The sequence below is a fragment of the Spinacia oleracea genome, chromosome 5, assembly GCF_020520425.1.
Source record: "Spinacia oleracea cultivar Varoflay chromosome 5, BTI_SOV_V1, whole genome shotgun sequence".
In the NCBI taxonomy this organism is placed as follows: domain Eukaryota; kingdom Viridiplantae; phylum Streptophyta; class Magnoliopsida; order Caryophyllales; family Amaranthaceae; genus Spinacia; species Spinacia oleracea.
The window spans coordinates 34,823,044-34,842,913 of record NC_079491.1 but is presented as its reverse complement, the minus strand read 5'-3'; the positions used below and the strand labels follow the sequence as shown (position 1 = coordinate 34,842,913).

General features: G+C 33.8%; 2 long non-coding RNA genes across 4 annotated transcripts; both read right to left on the bottom strand.

Moving 5' to 3' along the window:
* Window positions 1–1,885: 1,885 nt before the first annotated feature.
* LOC130461154 (uncharacterized) lies at window positions 1,886–4,320 on the bottom strand. Of its 2 annotated transcripts, XR_008921543.1 has the most exons (4): window positions 4,176–4,320; window positions 3,825–4,048; window positions 3,106–3,169; window positions 1,886–2,109 (listed from the first exon to the last, which is right to left on the bottom strand). It is a non-coding gene; the product is annotated as an uncharacterized lncRNA (long non-coding RNA). The 2 variants fall into 2 exon arrangements; XR_008921542.1 differs by having other exon boundaries at window positions 3,825–4,305.
* Window positions 4,321–9,338: 5,018 nt separating this feature from the next.
* On the bottom strand, window positions 9,339–11,773 carry LOC130461153 (uncharacterized). 2 transcript variants are annotated; one of them, XR_008921541.1, is made up of 4 exons: window positions 11,629–11,773; window positions 11,278–11,501; window positions 10,559–10,622; window positions 9,339–9,562 (listed from the first exon to the last, which is right to left on the bottom strand). It is a non-coding gene; the product is annotated as an uncharacterized lncRNA (long non-coding RNA). The 2 variants fall into 2 exon arrangements; XR_008921540.1 differs by having other exon boundaries at window positions 11,278–11,763.
* Window positions 11,774–19,870: the final 8,097 nt, after the last annotated feature.

Below are 19,870 nucleotides of genomic sequence, written 5' to 3'. Positions count from 1 at the left end.
AAAACTAAACTGAACTCTATTATATAAGGCAAGAGGGAAGGGGTAATTTAGTAACTACACTTTTCGTGTCCCCCTATAAATAGTCCATCTTCCCTCCATAATTATATAAAAAAAAAACAAACTCTAATATAAAAAAAACAGTTACACTTCAACCAATCCAATATAAACATAACGTGCAAAAAAAAAAAAAAAACAGTTACACTACAACCAATCCAATATAAACCATTATGCTAATTAAGAAGTCAGCCCATTGAACAGATCTATTAAAAACTGAGAGGTTAGGGTTTTGAGAGAGAAGAAGAAGAAGAAAAGAAATAGGCGTTTGAAATTGACAACAAATTATTCCTAATTCTAATTGTAATTGGTTTTGTTAGTTACCCTTGCATATATCACTAACATCTTGAGTTTGTGCCAATTATTAGGTACCGAGTATGAATAATGAAGAAAAAGCTTCCATCGGTTCTGTATAGTAATGGGAATTTGAAACGTAAACCAATCCAGACTTTCTACTCACCATTGACAGGTAACTCTGGGCTGAAAAACATCCCTTAATTGTGTTACAAGTCCATTATTGGTTGTTCCTATGACTGGTTAATTCTATTCGACTCCACCCAAATCAAAATTATAATAATTTCTCTTTGTTCAATCCTGTTACTTTAAACACATGTATGCATATGCTACAACCTTAATGGGACGAAGAGCACCCTCATGGCCTCATTCTATCAAGTGTCGCCATATTTAAGAATCATGAACTATTGAGGCCAATTTAGTAATTGCACTTTTGGTGTCCCTTATGGAATAAACTATAATACCTTTAATGATAATTTAAATTAAAAGAAAACATAAAACTAATTTAAATTATTCCAATCATGCTAAAACCTAACCTATAAATGTTATAATTTCCCTTTTCCAATCAAATATTCAATCACTCAATCATATTGATTAATTATCCTAATCACGCCCAAAACTTACCTATAATTCCCTAAAAGTAGCAAAATACTCCAAATATTCCAATCAAATAAATAAGTGATTAGGAAAGAAAACAAAAAAGTATCCCAATAATACCTCAATTTTTATCATCCTAATCACATATCTAAATCACGATTAAATTATGACATCAACAAAATAACAAAAGACGGAAATTTAAGTAAAAGGAAGATGAAATTATAAGAGGAAAAAACAAAGAAGCTGCAAATCGTATCAAAGAAAAATGCCTCAACTTAAGAAAATTACAATTATGCAACTCATGAATGTCACCATAACGCTCAATCAATTATATTAGTAATTCAAAATAATTTTCCATGAACTCCAGTTGTACGCATGAGAAAATCCAAATCATACATGGTAAATTTCTTGAAAGTCAATTAAAACAATCTTACTCACAGTTTCACCCAAAAAAAATTAAAAATTAAAATAATTCCATATTAAGTATCAAATCACAATATTAACGAATTATGTAAAATAATAAATGTACAAAATCAAGAAACAACCAATATTAAAAAAAAAAAAAAAAATCAAAGCATAGAAGGCTTACCATTTGCTAAAAACAATCTTTAATCTTTGCTTAATTCAAATTGTATTTCATATAAAAGATAAGTGTTTACATTTTTGCAGCCTAAGTGACACAAATGGGCCAAGGAAAAAAATATTATCTATTTGGATACAAAGCTTTTTTCGTGCGTGTTATCTCTTTATTTTATATTGTTGGTTATTTGTTGCAAATCGATACATCTCTGAAGTGCATGCGGTTAGTCGAACATTGTAACACCCCGACAATTCTCTCTTTTCTAAAATAATCTTTTAATATAAAACGTAGAAAATTATCAAGGCATTATCGCCCGTGTGAAAACGTAACGGCTTATTCAGAGTTTTGCAGCGGAAAACATAAAACTAATTTTAGGTTTATAAATAATCGATTACAGGTTTAATCCCAAAAACCAATAAACAAAAAAATAAGGAAATATAAATAGTACGACCAGTTTAAAGTCCAATTAAACAAACCCAAGTCAACTTAGCAAATCAAAACTAAATACAAGCTCTCTATTCCCGATCCCAATGATGCAACATCTTCAAACCTGCAGATGGACAATGCTTATTGATCCTTAGAGACTGCTCACCAAAGATTGGGTCATCACAGGATCAATAAGGCATAGCCATGATCAACATGCACAAGCAAAAGCACGTAATCAGCAAAGCTGAGTACTACATACTAAATCAATAATAATCCTAACATGATTCTATTAAACGAGCAACCCTAACATGATACTAATGAACACAAACAAGGGCAGATAAAACATGATAGTTTGACGACCATACTTGACCAGACTAGACTAGGCTAGACTTTTAGCAATAATATTATTTTAGTTGAAATAGACAATGGACCGAGTTGACCATCCAGAAGTCTTCACTAAGGAAGACGAGGTACGGGCGCGACTCCGTAACCTCAGTGACCTGCGATATCGAGGAACGTTTAAATAAAAATAGGACACGGTGATCAATCCGGTCCCAGAAAAGGCCATGGGCTACCACCATGAACCCCAACTCCTGTTTGTCCGTCACTTCAGACGTGCACAGTCTAAAGCTATTGCTATTCAGTTTCACTTTACATGATTTACAAATTGAGATTCCGTTATGACTCAACCATTACATAAGACAGACAATTCACCTTTGTTCACAACTGTTTTTATCTTGGAATTAAGTAAGTGATCATAAAAGCATAAATCAAGACTCATTCCAACTTAACCAACCTTTCCTTTAACCATGAGCAACCCTGTATATGGGCATAGAGTTTCAACTTACTAAACAAGGTCCTCCGCCCTTATAAAGTAGTGAAAAGATAGAAAGGGAACAACAACCAATCGATCCAACCCAATCATATAGAATAATCTAGTGTTCCCAACCAACATGTTTGTATCAAACATCCATACTAACATGTTACAGTTCTTATAGTGCAAAATAAGTTCAATAAGTTTGTCCAACAGTATTAAACATGCACATTCCATATAACCAAGTTTGTCTATAATATCAACATCACCAAGTTCAACAATAATATCAACATGATTTCAACAATTAGCACACATTCCAAGCACGCAGGTATGTACGTACCTTGTGTAAACAAACTGCAAGACCACTTTAATAATTCAAAAGTCGCCTACGGAGAATTCTCCACCTAACAACAACCAATATAGACTCATATCAATTCATATTGAATTTTCAACAACATTAGGGAGCTTCAAACCCTTCCTAAACATAATTAGAACATTTTTCAATATCGAAACTTGAATATTTGGTTTCCTAGCATCATAATTATTATATTAATTATTGAAATTCGTTGAAAACTTTCAAAGCATCATACTTTAAATTTACAGCAATCTAAAATAATTAAAAGCTTACTCAAAATATATTCGACATCTTTAAAATCATAAAAATAATAACTTTAATAATATATAATCTTTCTATTATGATTTAAAGCCTTTAAAACCTCAAAAGTCACACTTTACTACTTAAAAGCACTAATTTAACCAATATAATATAATCTGAAAATTAGTAACTTTATTATATAATTCGTATAATCTGAAATCTATAATTTAAATCATAAAACTATAACTTTAATTCAAGAAAATATAATTCGAATTAATAAAACATGATTAAACCCTAACTTATATTTTAATCAAAAACTGAAAATTAATTCGTTTATAATCTCAACCCAAATCTGAAAATCATGTTCAAACCATAAAAATTATAAATTTAATATCAAGAACATAATTTAAATTAACAACTATATTTAATTAAAATAATTAGTTACTTAGGGTTTAAGAAATAACCAAGAATTAAAGAGGAGAGAGGAGGCTGGCCGGCGGAGCACAGGCGGCGCGGCACAGGGCGGTGGTCGCGGGGAACGGGCGACGCGGCTGGAGCCTGGTGGTGGTGACTACGGTGGTCGCACTTAGTCGTGCTTGGCTGCTGTCGTGAAAATGAAGAAACAAGAAAGAGGATGATGGAAAACGTTGGTTGGCGAGTTGGGCGGTGCAGCAACAGTGCACGGTGGCTGTGATGGTGCGGCGCAACCAGTTGCGCAGTGGTGGTGGCGGCAGAGAGCAACAAAAACAACCAAGAGGATAAGAATAAGAACGAAGGAGAAGCAAGAACAATGAAGCAAGAGATGGAGGAGTTACCGGCGTTTGAAGCTGCGGTGAGGGACAACGGTGGTCTCCGACGACTGGTTTGGCGGCGTGGCGGAAGCAACAATGAGGTTGAGGGTTGAGGGTCCTGGTTCACGTGAAAGTGAAGGAGAAGGGAAGGGGTTTTGGGTTTTGGGTTTTCACGTGAAATAGAAAGAGGAGGGAGTAAAGAATTTGAGTTTTTGTTATTTGGGCTTTATCATTTTGGGCTAGAACTAGGATTGAGTTTAAGTGTTTGAATCCAAAACCCATTAGGATTGTTTTCCAAATTCAAACGGTTTTTGTAATTCGATTTCTTTTCAACAAAAAGTTCTAAAATAATTTTAATTTCATAAATCGTTGAAATATTTAAAACGTATAAAAATAAATATTCGTTACTTAAATATTTATTTCAAAATTCGTAAATTCTATTTTAATATAATTACTTATATGTTAAAATATATTAATAAAATGTATAAAATTACGGGGGATTACAATCTACCCCTCTTAAAAGAAGTTTCGTCCCGAAACTTGACACGAAAATTCACACATTTTTCAAAAGTTTTCAACTTATTCTTACTGTAGAAGTACTTTGTGACACTCTTGTGCACTCATTTGCCAACTCAAAGATGTTTGTGTTACTCAAGAACACCTTTTTCTTATGCGGAGAATTTATTTACTTTGCACCAACATGTTTAAGTTGCTAAAAATGAGCATAAAATGCATAAAATACCATAAAAATAGGTAAAAAGCGCGAATTTATATCGCATTCTAACCCTCTTAAAGAAAACGAGTTACGCCCTCGTAACTCATCTCAGGGAATAACTTTGGGTATTTCTTCCTCAACGAATTATGTCCTCAATACAATATTCTCACTAAACTCATTCCAACAAGTAAGACTTCTATAATTCTTTCCATACAATGCCTCAACATGTGACATCGTAATGCTTGCATGGTAACTATTGATGCACGAAAATTCAATCGAACCTGGGTGGCTTTCCCAATTACCCTTAGAGTCAATAACACAGGTTTTCAACATAAATTCCGTTAGTAATCTCAATCTGTCTATCGGTTGCAGGGTGGAAAGAAATATTCATTTTCAATGTTGTCCCCAAGATTCAACTGGACCTTATTGCCAAAATTTCAGACTTTTGTTCTCGGTAAGGATCTTATATGTTGCCCTATAAAGGTAATGTCTCCAAATATTCGTAGATAACACCATAACAGCTAACTCTAGGTCATGGGTTTGGTAATTAGCCTTATAAGGTTTAAATTGACGCGACAACAGCTAAATCTAGAAAGCTTCCTCACATTTCTCACTTCACTTGAATTTCGATTCCTTTTTCAACAAGTTGGTCATTGGTTTTGCTTTCTTCCAAAAGTCTTTCACAACCTCCTATAATGGTCATCTAGGCCTATAAAACTTCAAGTATCGGACACGTTTTTTGGAGTAGGTCACTCACTCACAGCTTGAATCTTAGCATGATCTACAGAAACTCCTTCTGTTCAACTTTTCCTTGATACCGAACCTCATTACACTTTTCATGGGTGTATAACTTTTGGGCTTAACTCTTAGCTCTTGCACCAATTCATGTATTTCTTTTCATCTTTTCCAGCCAACAATGATTTCCAACGATCCTGGACCACTCAAATCTTCTCTTAAATTTATTCCCTTACGTAACATAGTTCTCAATCAATTTAGTCCTTCACTTTTCTGTCGGTGTCACTTATACACATATGACTTCAAGATTTGTATACTTCATTTAATAAAACTAGATTCTTCCTAAGCGTCTCCAAGTAATCCTCAAGTGTTTGTCATGCTCTTTCTCATTCCTTGCATAAATAGGGATATCATTAATAACATCATAACGAACTTAATTCGGAATTCGTAGAAAATCTCATTCATCAAATCTATAATTAATGCAGGTGCATTGGTTAACCCAAAAGACGTTACTCTAAAACCCATAATGACAATGACGAATCCTAATGAGGTCTTAGACCCTTATCAGCTATTCCCAATTGGTGGTACTTCAAACGCAAATCAGTCTTCGAGAACACACTCGCCCAATTCAATTGATCCAATATGTCATCTATCCTAGGCAAGGGATACTTGTTATTGATGGTGTTTAGCTCCCTAAAATCGATGCATAGTTCCATACTCTTATCTTTCTCCTTAACAAACAACACAGGAGCTCCCCACGGTGATGCACTAGGCCTAATATATTCCTTGACCAAACAACTCTTACAACTGTGTCCTAATTAGTTCATTTCAGGAGGTGTCATGCTATAAGGTTCCTTGGATATAGGTGTCGTTTCAGGATTTAATTCTATAATGAACTCAAAGGCTTTAGCAGGTGACATACTCGCAATTTCACTCGGAAACACATCAATGAATCCATTCACAAAGGTAACATCCTCGATTTTCACTCCAACTTCTTTACTCCCATCTAGCACCCTACAGAAAAATAGTTCACGCTCCCTATTCATCAATTTCCTCACTCGCATTACAGAAATAACCAAAGGTTCTTGGACTACCCAAAACATCTATACGAGGTCAATCTTCCAATATGGTTCCTTACATTTACTTTCTGAATTTCACAGTACGTCTATCTTAGACTTGTACAAACTTAGTCAATTCCATCCTAAGGTTTATGAATTCTTGTGCCTTTTGCTTTCTCATAAAAGGTAGGGTAAAACTTTCCCTTAAGGCAGTAAAAAAAACGAATCCCAATTGAATCTCTCAACAGCGCTAAGTCTAACCCCATTTTCTCTCCACCATAAATCAGCTTCATCTTCCAAGTACAGTACAACTTGACCCACTCTCATGTTCTCAAGACAATTCAAATCCCCAAACAGTTTCTCGAACTCTCTAACCTAGTTCTCTAAAAAGTAAGATCAGTTTGCTTCTTAAAGTATGGTGGCTTAACTTTGGTTAGTCTCTCAAACATGTCCCCAGTAGAATCAGGACGCTCAGTTCTCTCTTCAGCCAGTCTTCCCGCCAAAAGGCGAATAGTAGCAACTAACTCACTATTGCTTGACATTCTAGTGTGCGACCTAAAATTAATTACTCTACGATACATAACTCATATGTCCCCTCTACGAAAGAAATTTAGATTTGATCATAGAGATCGCATCAACAAACACTTATTCAAGAAAATATCCCTATCAAGGACATACAATTTGAAAACCAATGAATGGAAGTTCAATCACAACAAATAAGTAATAATATTCCCATTCGCGTGCCCAAAATAAACTTTTGATCATTGACCACTTGGATAATTAAATATTTAACTTTAATTCCTCAAAAGAAACTTGTATTTCCTAAAAGAAACTTTTATTCCTCAAAACAATATTAATAACAATTTCTAAACCATAATAACGCACTTGTCCTCAAATTAACATAAAGGTTCTACGACACAAACATAAACTATTGTTGTTGAATAACGAAACTCTCAAACTGGAAATGAATACTTTAACTTCTATTGCTAACTCTATAAAGGCTTATTATATCCTTGAAGAGAATAAAGAATAACTCAAACTCTTATTGCTTTAACTTTAAACCGTTGCTGATATGCCACTTATTCTTTAAAACATAAAAGAACTAACTAACTATTACAACTTCAAATGTTTAAGGCATCTTGCCTACCTATTCTTTCCTTGGAAACTTGTGGAGTAAGATCTAGATCTTCAATATTCGTCGAATTCTTCTTCCGAGTATGAGTCTTCTTTCATGTCTTTATCTTGATGAGACTCACTTGCCACCTCACCATCACCTTTAGGTTCCACATCCGACTCACTAGGAATCTCAATGGTAGGCTCATGGGCCACTGGGTTAGGGTTATTTGCCTCAACCACTACATTCTCATTCTCCACGGTTACATCATTTCCCTCTAGATATTTACAACTCTAATAGGTTCATCTATAACTGCATCCCAAGCATGACTCCATGAGTTTCTACCCTCCTTGAACCCATTTTCTACGACCTCAATAATGGTGGTCAGGATCTCTACGTCATATCTCTACCTACCATCCCTAGTCCCATACTTAATCAACTTTGGTGTTCCATCATCAGAATGCATGTCTTTAAACCTATATTTGAGTTCTAGGTATGGCATTTTTGGTTAGGTAAACAATTAATGATAGTGGCTGCTATGATATCCTTTCTCATTAAGATAGGTTGCCCTTGAATTTTAGCATAATATTCACATCCAAACACAATTTTCTTCACGTAAATATCAGGGGTTTCTATATCAAGTTTCTCGAAGGATCCTATGTTGGTATACTTGGAAAGAAACATTTTATTCCTGAAATAAACAATTCAAGGTCTCACTAACGATTTTCCAGCCAAATCATAAACAAAGTTCAATAATGCAATAAGTTTGGTGGAAGCAAACAATTCTTTATGCACATTTAAATGTAACATTAAACAATTAGCATACGCACGTACATAACAATCAATTTCTTATGCTAGCATTGACTAGCTACTAATGCACATATAATTCTATCTTATATGCCCTTCTTATACTACCCATCTCTCATAAACTAAAGCATTGAAATAGTTTAAATAACAAATTAAAAGGACGATAATATAATAAAATTATAACATAGAATAAAAATATAAAATAAATAAAGTAAAATAAATTAAGGAAATGCGTAGCGAATAAATTCGAAAATAAAGTTATTAATTCGAAGAAGATTTATATATATATATTTTTTTTTAAATAACGAATTCTAACTCTTGAAACAATTTAAAAAAAAATTGAACTTCTAAAAAAAATTGTACTCCTTTTTTTTGAATAATAATTAATAAGAAAAAGAATAAAAATTTCGAAAGTCAATTTAATTCGAATAAATAATTTGATTTCGAACTTAAATAAGAAATATTATATACTTTCAAACAAGATAAAAGGAGACCTGCCCCCCCCAAAAAAAAGTACCAATTTTGAACACTATAATACGTAGAATCTCGATTTTTAAGAAATTTATTTTAAATAACTAGATAGTTAGGCGCCTAAAAATTTATTAAAGTAAAACCTTAGCTCTGATACCACTTTGTAACACCCCGACAATTCTCTCTTTTCTAAAATAATCTTTTAATATAAAACGTAGAAAATTATCAAGGCATTATCGCCCGTGTGAAAACGTAACGGCTTATTCAGAGTTTTGCAGCGGAAAACATAAAACTAATTTTAGGTTTATAAATAATCGATTACAGGTTTAATCCCAAAAACCAATAAACAAAAAAATAAGGAAATATAAATAGTACGACCAGTTTAAAGTCCAATTAAACAAACCCAAGTCAACTTAGCAAATCAAAACTAAATACAAGCTCTCTATTCCCGATCCCAATGATGCAACATCTTCAAACCTGCAGATGGACAATGCTTATTGATCCTTAGAGACTGCTCACCAAAGATTGGGTCATCACAGGATCAATAAGGCATAGCCATGATCAACATGCACAAGCAAAAGCACGTAATCAGCAAAGCTGAGTACTACATACTAAATCAATAATAATCCTAACATGATTCTATTAAACGAGCAACCCTAACATGATACTAATGAACACAAACAAGGGCAGATAAAACATGATAGTTTGACGACCATACTTGACCAGACTAGACTAGGCTAGACTTTTAGCAATAATATTATTTTAGTTGAAATAGACAATGGACCGAGTTGACCATCCAGAAGTCTTCACTAAGGAAGACGAGGTACGGGCGCGACTCCGTAACCTCAGTGACCTGCGATATCGAGGAACGTTTAAATAAAAATAGGACACGGTGATCAATCCGGTCCCAGAAAAGGCCATGGGCTACCACCATGAACCCCAACTCCTGTTTGTCCGTCACTTCAGACGTGCACAGTCTAAAGCTATTGCTATTCAGTTTCACTTTACATGATTTACAAATTGAGATTCCGTTATGACTCAACCATTACATAAGACAGACAATTCACCTTTGTTCACAACTGTTTTTATCTTGGAATTAAGTAAGTGATCATAAAAGCATAAATCAAGACTCATTCCAACTTAACCAACCTTTCCTTTAACCATGAGCAACCCTGTATATGGGCATAGAGTTTCAACTTACTAAACAAGGTCCTCCGCCCTTATAAAGTAGTGAAAAGATAGAAAGGGAACAACAACCAATCGATCCAACCCAATCATATAGAATAATCTAGTGTTCCCAACCAACATGTTTGTATCAAACATCCATACTAACATGTTACAGTTCTTATAGTGCAAAATAAGTTCAATAAGTTTGTCCAACAGTATTAAACATGCACATTCCATATAACCAAGTTTGTCTATAATATCAACATCACCAAGTTCAACAATAATATCAACATGATTTCAACAATTAGCACACATTCCAAGCACGCAGGTATGTACGTACCTTGTGTAAACAAACTGCAAGACCACTTTAATAATTCAAAAGTCGCCTACGGAGAATTCTCCACCTAACAACAACCAATATAGACTCATATCAATTCATATTGAATTTTCAACAACATTAGGGAGCTTCAAACCCTTCCTAAACATAATTAGAACATTTTTCAATATCGAAACTTGAATATTTGGTTTCCTAGCATCATAATTATTATATTAATTATTGAAATTCGTTGAAAACTTTCAAAGCATCATACTTTAAATTTACAGCAATCTAAAATAATTAAAAGCTTACTCAAAATATATTCGACATCTTTAAAATCATAAAAATAATAACTTTAATAATATATAATCTTTCTATTATGATTTAAAGCCTTTAAAACCTCAAAAGTCACACTTTACTACTTAAAAGCACTAATTTAACCAATATAATATAATCTGAAAATTAGTAACTTTATTATATAATTCGTATAATCTGAAATCTATAATTTAAATCATAAAACTATAACTTTAATTCAAGAAAATATAATTCGAATTAATAAAACATGATTAAACCCTAACTTATATTTTAATCAAAAACTGAAAATTAATTCGTTTATAATCTCAACCCAAATCTGAAAATCATGTTCAAACCATAAAAATTATAAATTTAATATCAAGAACATAATTTAAATTAACAACTATATTTAATTAAAATAATTAGTTACTTAGGGTTTAAGAAATAACCAAGAATTAAAGAGGAGAGAGGAGGCTGGCCGGCGGAGCACAGGCGGCGCGGCACAGGGCGGTGGTCGCGGGGAACGGGCGACGCGGCTGGAGCCTGGTGGTGGTGACTACGGTGGTCGCACTTAGTCGTGCTTGGCTGCTGTCGTGAAAATGAAGAAACAAGAAAGAGGATGATGGAAAACGTTGGTTGGCGAGTTGGGCGGTGCAGCAACAGTGCACGGTGGCTGTGATGGTGCGGCGCAACCAGTTGCGCAGTGGTGGTGGCGGCAGAGAGCAACAAAAACAACCAAGAGGATAAGAATAAGAACGAAGGAGAAGCAAGAACAATGAAGCAAGAGATGGAGGAGTTACCGGCGTTTGAAGCTGCGGTGAGGGACAACGGTGGTCTCCGACGACTGGTTTGGCGGCGTGGCGGAAGCAACAATGAGGTTGAGGGTTGAGGGTCCTGGTTCACGTGAAAGTGAAGGAGAAGGGAAGGGGTTTTGGGTTTTGGGTTTTCACGTGAAATAGAAAGAGGAGGGAGTAAAGAATTTGAGTTTTTGTTATTTGGGCTTTATCATTTTGGGCTAGAACTAGGATTGAGTTTAAGTGTTTGAATCCAAAACCCATTAGGATTGTTTTCCAAATTCAAACGGTTTTTGTAATTCGATTTCTTTTCAACAAAAAGTTCTAAAATAATTTTAATTTCATAAATCGTTGAAATATTTAAAACGTATAAAAATAAATATTCGTTACTTAAATATTTATTTCAAAATTCGTAAATTCTATTTTAATATAATTACTTATACGTTAAAATATATTAATAAAATGTATAAAATTACGGGGGATTACAAACATGTTGGGGGCAATATAATAAAAACAAGTGAAACATTTTTTTTAGTCTTACTTTAATTATTTGATATTACATTATTAAACTATTTCGATGTTTGCTACATAGATAATATCTTTTTTTTTTCTCTAGAAAATATATTTTTTCCTTACATATTGATTGGCATTATAAGATGAATGTAGTATCACAATTTTGTTTTCAATTTACTTTCGCACGCATCGCGTGCATGTAAGACTAGTATGTAATTAATAAAAGAGTGAAGAGGCAGTATGGGAACAAAAAGTTACCCAAAAGTTGTAAACACCACGGACTTTTTTTTTAATATAGGTACTAGTCCTATATGCACGCGATGCGTGCGAATATAAGAAATCAATTTATCTTATTACATTTAAACCTAAAATAACATGTAAAAAATATAATATAAATGCGATGCGTGAGAATATAAGAAACATATAAGGTAGATAGAGCCGAACGCATATAAACAAACTGATAAAAATGATAAGAATTTATTTAAGGGTTAGATTGATTAAAAATGCTTCTTTGGGCTTATCCTATTGAATAAGTTGTCATTATATTATATATTCTATAAGTGTGGATGGTATTTTAGTAATCCAAGGGGACACCAAAAGTGAATTTACTAAATAACCTCACATTTTCACTTATATAACAGAGATGATATATTCATGATGTGATTAACAAGTATTGGGTTAACTTACCAGAAAGTTGATTTGAGGTTCTAAATGAAAAAAGTGTAAGTTTTAAAGGGTAAAAAATGTGAAAGGTGAGCCTCATTCTTTAGTTTTATTCTCATATTTGTCATGTACTCGTACCCATCGATTAATTTTGATCGAGGAAATATCATATAACAATAAAGCATCGTATTAACTCCGTTTCATTGATTTTTTTACACTTTGTTTTAGTTTGTTCTACCATCCTATATGAACTTTTTTTAATTTTATAATTTATCGTTAAATAATAATTATTTTTCTTACACATATATGTAAATTTTTAATAGTCGTGTTTTTCATCAGATAACAAACATTTTAAGAAATGGAGGAAATAATTCACATGAATCAGCTTTCGCCGAATTATTAAGTGCTTTAATAATTTTTTCTCTCAATCTTGTACGGATTAGGAAAAAGGAGAAAAAAATCAATTCGTTTGTGATGACCAAATGAAATGGATAAAACTTTTGTAGGTCAAATGTCAAAAAAGTAAGTTGTTGAATATTCCTAGTTGCTTTCACTCCAAACCAAAATCTATTGGCTGTGCCCTAAAGAAAAACATCAAATCCACCGGTTGCCAATTGCCATAGCAGCCGGACAAACACCATACCTCTTATGGAATAGCACGTACGGAGTACTATTATACTTTCCCCGTTTCGAAAATATCGCACCATTAATTTTTTACACTATTTACACTATGACTTTGGCCATTTTTTGTAGTTTTTACGTAAGAAAATTTTAGTCATGTAGAGTCATGTTAGATTCGTATCGATATATATTTTCTAAATATTAATTTTTTATAATTTTTACTTGCACACGATTTGAGATATTAAGAGTCAATATAATGGTTAGAGGAACAAAAGTCAATAATGATGCGATATTTCCGGAACGGAGAAAGTATAACCGGTTGTATTTTGTAGCCAATAATGCTCCATATAAACTGTATTTTTATATTCAATGTTACTGGGAGTTTAAAAAGAATTATAACATAACAAGTTTATGCTACTTAGTTGAAATCCTTCTAATTTTTTTAGAGCTTCGTGGGTGTGTGGAGTGGGAGAGTACTTGTCTTATTTTGAGCATCCCTAAATTGACAAATTAGCTATAGAAAAATATTATTGTACGGAGTATTACATCTTTGACTAGGTTCACTTGGGGTGTATAAATCGGATTAGTAATATACTAATATGTATTGAATAGCTTGGTTGGTTATTATCTTTGACTAGGTATAAAAGGAAATTTTTGACATTATTGATTATTCTATTTTATGGTGTTGGAGCACCTATATACTCCACCACATTAAAATGCACTATCTGATCGAGTTTACTCAAATTTATTTTTTAAAATGTAGTTGATTTAATTTGTAATTCATTTTCGTTTTCTCTTCTTATATTTATGTTGATTTTTCTCAAGATTTTTTTTTAATATATATTTTTCTACTTGGGTTGATTTTTCTATATACTGATCACTAGGGGTGTGCAGAATTCAGGTTTAGGAAAAATTGTTTTAAATAATCCAACCTTTCAATGATTTTCCGTTAATAAATCAACATTTGGATTATTATCTAATAATCTAACCTTTTCACCCACATTAACGTTTGTTGCACCCTACCGATAATCAACCCAATACAACAACTAACTTTTACATGTGTCGTTCAACCATTCGTTATAATTTTTTTTTAAAACGACTATGTTTTTTCCTTTTTTCTTCTCTTCCTTCTGTTTTTTTTCCTTTCTTCGATCCTTCATTCCTCCTTTCCCCGAGAACCGACAGACACCCCCTCACTCTTTTTTCCTCCATCCTCCACCACCATCACCACTCATTCTCTCTCCTCCAACCCGCACACTCGCCTTTTCAATTTCGCCGCTGAAGAAGCTGCACCCTCCGTCGCGACCCAACTGCCCCTCATCCTCCACCAGACCCCAACGCTTAACACCTGCGTACCGTCAATCAGAAACCACCTCAACTATCACTGACCCTCGCCTCAACCTCCAAAATCGCATCTAGTCCATATTCAACTAGTGTTGAAGTCAACGCTGGTGAAGAGGGTGGCGATGAAGTGAAGGGAAGGTCGGCGATGTTAATGTGAGGGCCAAGGATGGTGACAAACTTGAAGGAAATAATGCCCTTGGTCCAAGTATGCATTCAATGTTAAGTCTAATAAATGCGGTTCAGTATTAATTAATTATACAAGTTAATAATTCAGTGAGATCAAGTGAACTATATGCCTAGCTAGAGGCCGCTTCAGTTCAAGTGGAATTAATAATATTAATCCACAACTTACTCTTGACTGAACCCGTAGGGTCACACAAATAGTACGTGAACGGATCAAGTATTTAAGTGAATTAAATACTCCATTTATGGATATTCGGAATCGACGGATCTCGGTTCCAGTGGGAGCTGAAATCGTCAAAAGGCAAATTATGAATACTCCGGAAACGATGAAATTGCCGGAAGCGGAAATATGGATCGTATTGGAAATATAAATATTACAAGTCGTAGATGTTGCCGGAAACGGAAACATGGTACGTATCGGAAAATATTATCAGAAATGGAAATATTGCCGGAATCGGAAATATTGCCGGAAACGGAAATATTGCCGGAATCGGAAATATGATCGGAATCGGAAAATAATTTCGGAATCGGAAATATTAAATATTTGTTCGAAACGATAAATAATTCCGGAATCGGAAAATTAATCGGAAGCGCGTCGTACGAAATAAACATCGGACGAGCTTGCTAGACGCAAGGCCCAGCACGAAGCCAGGCTTGCGCCTAGCAAAGCCCGCGCGTAGCAAGGCAAGCAAGCAGCCCGCCAAGCACCGCAAGGCCCAAACAAGCAACACGCAAGGCCAGGCCCAGCGAGGCCAGCAGGCTGGCACGCCCAAGCGTGGGCTGCAGCGCTGCTGGGCCGAGCTCTCTGCGCGCGCGCGCCCAGCGCCCTTCGTGGGCTGTGCGTGTGTGTGCGTTGAGTTCGTGCATGCATCGAATCCTTAAGCGTTTAGGATTAGTTCGATTAAAGATTATTTTCCTAAAACTACTAGAGTTAGTTGTTGAATTAAACACTAACTTAATAGATTTAATTAGTATCTAATTCTAATAATATTAGGTTAATTAAATCCTAGTAGATTTCTAGTTGCGATGATCCTACCCTATAAATAGGTGATGGCAATCACAATTATAACACATCAAAAAGTATTCATATAGTTTTAAGCTAAAAACTAAAGTTAATAATTTGCCACAAATTATAATCGAATAACATAAAACCTTAGACTAAATTCTAGTTAATTGAATCTAAGGCGGATCCGAACGTGTTGTGGACTATCTACGGAGGGACTACACTTGGAGTCCTAAACTTGTTCTTGTTTGGTTCGGGAGCAGCTAGGGAGGGCACGCTACAAATGTGTGCATCCTAAATTATGCTAATGGTTATGTGGCAATTAATTTGGATTCTTGGCTTTATAGTTTTTCCGCATGAAATATATGGTTTATATTTGTCATAACCTAACAGTGGTATCACGAGCCTCTAATTAATTCCATAATCAATTATAGTTAACATGGTTAAATTTTACAAATTTGCAATGAATGAAAGGGGTGATTAATTTTGGTTTTTGTAATTAATTGCAAATTCGTGCGATTATTTAATTATATGTTCGCAGAATTTTTGGCAGTTTAGTCAATAATGTTCGGAATCGTATAATGTTATAGTGAATTTCGCATGTAAACGACGTTTTAAAATTTTGACTAAAATCAAAGATTTGATGCCGAACCCAGAATTCCCAAATTCGAAGCCTAACTATGACTTTTCGGAGGTATTAGTTTTTCGAACGCAAAATTTATAATTTTTTGGATGTTGAATTAAATATTTGCGATTCTTGTTTGTAAATCTTGAATCTATGATTGACCTACTGTATATGTTTAACAATTTTAATGCCTAAGCTTGTTAATTATACAATCTAATTTGTAATTGTAATTAATTTGTTGAAATTCGAATAATTTAGAATTTGATTTTCATAATTATAGCAATTTAATTAGGAATCCATTATTAAAAACCACTATAAAATTTGTTAAAATTGAAAAGTTTTAAAATTTTATGACCTAGATTTGAATCAATATAATCGGAAATTAATTTGAATAATAAATTTTAGATTTTTTGGCCTAAATTTATGAAATTAATAAGATTTATTAATTCGTCGATAAATTTAAATAATAAAGTTTTGATTTTTATAAAATCCGTTCACGAATCTTGCACACACAAAGCAATGGACGCTAAGTGTTACCCTTAAGGGGTGTTGTATAGTGCGGGCATGCGACGACGAGCAAGGGAGCTCTTCGCCCATGTGGTACGAATGCAGCGAGCAAGGGCGTGGCACGAGAGCGCAAGGCAACAACACTGCCTAGCGTTGAGTGCTGCGAGCAAGTGGGCGGGATGGGCGAGTGGGCAAGGAACGAGCACAACGCATCGTGCACGCGGGCAGCGATGGCTGGCTCGTCCAGATGCGTTGCCCAGCAGCGTGCCTCGGCAGTAGGCGAGTGGGCTGCGCGCAAGCGTGGCTTGCTGGGCCTGCTGCGTTTGCGCGTGGTCGCTCGGCCTTGCGGTATGATCAGTCGAGTGGCATGGGCTGCTGCTAGTTGGACTCGACGAGGCATGGGCGCGAGCCTATGGCCTCGTCTTGACCCGATTGGTTCGTTTTAATTTAATTTTGATTTTCAGTTGGAAAAACGATTTTAATTAAATTTAAAATTCGTAATTTAATTTTTTCTCGGAATGTAATTTTGAATAATTTAATTATTATAAAATTTTTTTATACTAATTTTTTTACTAAAATTAAAACCTTGATTAAATTTAAATTAATTAATTTAATAAACTGAAAATAAATTAAAGGATTTAAATAATAAATTTATATGAGCTTTAAATTTTAATTAAATTTGTATGTTTCTGGTTGGACTAGGAAATACAATTTTATGTTTAAAATTAGTAAAACATGTAAATTTCTTGGTTTTAGTGGGAGCGTTTTAGTCATAAACTCTTGATAGGTCTACATTCCTTTAAGGTTAAAACAACTCGATTAGAATTAATAAGGATTGAATAATTGGTAGATTATTGGAAGTCTTGATTAATTGCTGCAAATATTTATGTGATGCATAATATGTTCTACTAACCAGCTATGTGGGCCATTCATTGATAAATGAATGGGTGAATGGTATATTGTAAGTGTACTGTTTTGCAGGTTATGGAAAGTGACTAGTATGACCCAAATAGGATAGAAAATATGGTCTGCGCACCATTAATTTGAATGTAATATTGGTCTAAAGTACCAAAGTTTTTTTTAATTTAAATATGGTCTGCGCACCATCAAATAGTTGTAATTAGTTTACATTATAGCTTATCCTATTTGTAGAAAATGGCGCCTCCCATGGTGAAATTCAAGACGGAGTTTCCAATCCATTTTCAAGACGGAGTTTGAAGTTGGAGCTTCAAGATGAAGTAGGGCAATACTAGATCACATTTATATCTTATGCATGCTTTAAGTTATTTATTGCTTTAAATATGTCTTAATTATGCATGAGATTATGGCTTGATTATCACTAGTAGAAAAACATTCATTTGAGGCGTCACTTTTATATTCATTAGCGGTGTTTTAGGCGTAGCAGAAAATAGAGTGGCAGCAAATGAATGGTATTGATTTGCGGCGTTAAAAAACGCCTCAAATTAATCATTCATTTGCGGCGTAAGGTAGAAAAAACGTCTCAAATGAATAGTATTGTATTGCAGCGTTTCTACCTAAACGCCTCAAACTTTGGTAAAATTGCGGAGTTTAAATGCCGCGAATAATGTGTAATTTTTTTTTAATAAATAATATATTTTTTGTATATTCAACAATCCCAAAAATATTGAACCTGTACTTAAGCCACATTTATACAAAGTCCAAAAGTATCATCAACCACCAATAACTTTCAATAAACTTTGATTTTTACATATAAGTTAACCATCATATGTTTACAAAAATAAACCACCTAAGTAGTTTCAAGTCTATAATAACTATATCTTATACACTTCATACGTTACAAAATTGCACCAAAAATATAATAAGGCAATTATATATGATTTTAATAGCAGGAAACATCCACAAAAAGAGATCGATGAAGCGTTAATTATTTACACACAATGTTCGGTGAAGTATGATTCCCATTTGTCTCGTATTTCATCAATTTGCTCATCGGTGAAAGGATCTCCACTCAGAGATGTGCAAACCTAACAAAATAATATAAATATATATATATATATATCATAAAATTAGTTATCTTCGGTTAGATAAGCATGGAAGGGCAAAGCCCATAGAATCAAGAACCTTAACAACATGACAACAACATTATTCATGACAATAAAGGAACCAAAAATCGTGTGTCTTTCCATAAATAAAACTTAGTCCACTAAAACAATAGGTTTCATTGAGGAAACAAAAGGCTTTAATGAACAAATTGAATGAGAGTTAGTGTATAAAGAAGCTACTGACTTTATTGATCATTATAGGTCATATTTTGACTGTTATAGTCGTTTTTGCTCTCAACTCTAACCCGTGAACTTAAATTGCTTTTCTAAACCCTTTAAATGTTTAATATACTTAATATTAGGTTACTTAGACTCATTCCCATCAACTTTGGTCAAGTTATGCACGTTTAAGGCTTTATTGATCATTATAGGTCATATTTTGACTGTTATAGTCGTTTTTGCTCCCAACTCTAACCCGTGAACTTAAATTGGTATTCTAAACCCTTTAAATGTTTAATATACTTAATATTAGGGTGATAAGACTCATTCTCATCTAATTTGGTCAAGTTATGCACATTTAAGGCTTTATTGATCGTTATAGGTCATATTTTGACTATTATAGTCGTTTTTGCTCCCAACTCTAACCCGTGAACTTAAATTGGTATTCTAAAACCTTTAAATGTTTAATATACTTAATAGTAGGATGATAAGACTCATTCTCATCTAATTTGGTCAAGTCATACGCGTTTAAGGCTTTATTAATCG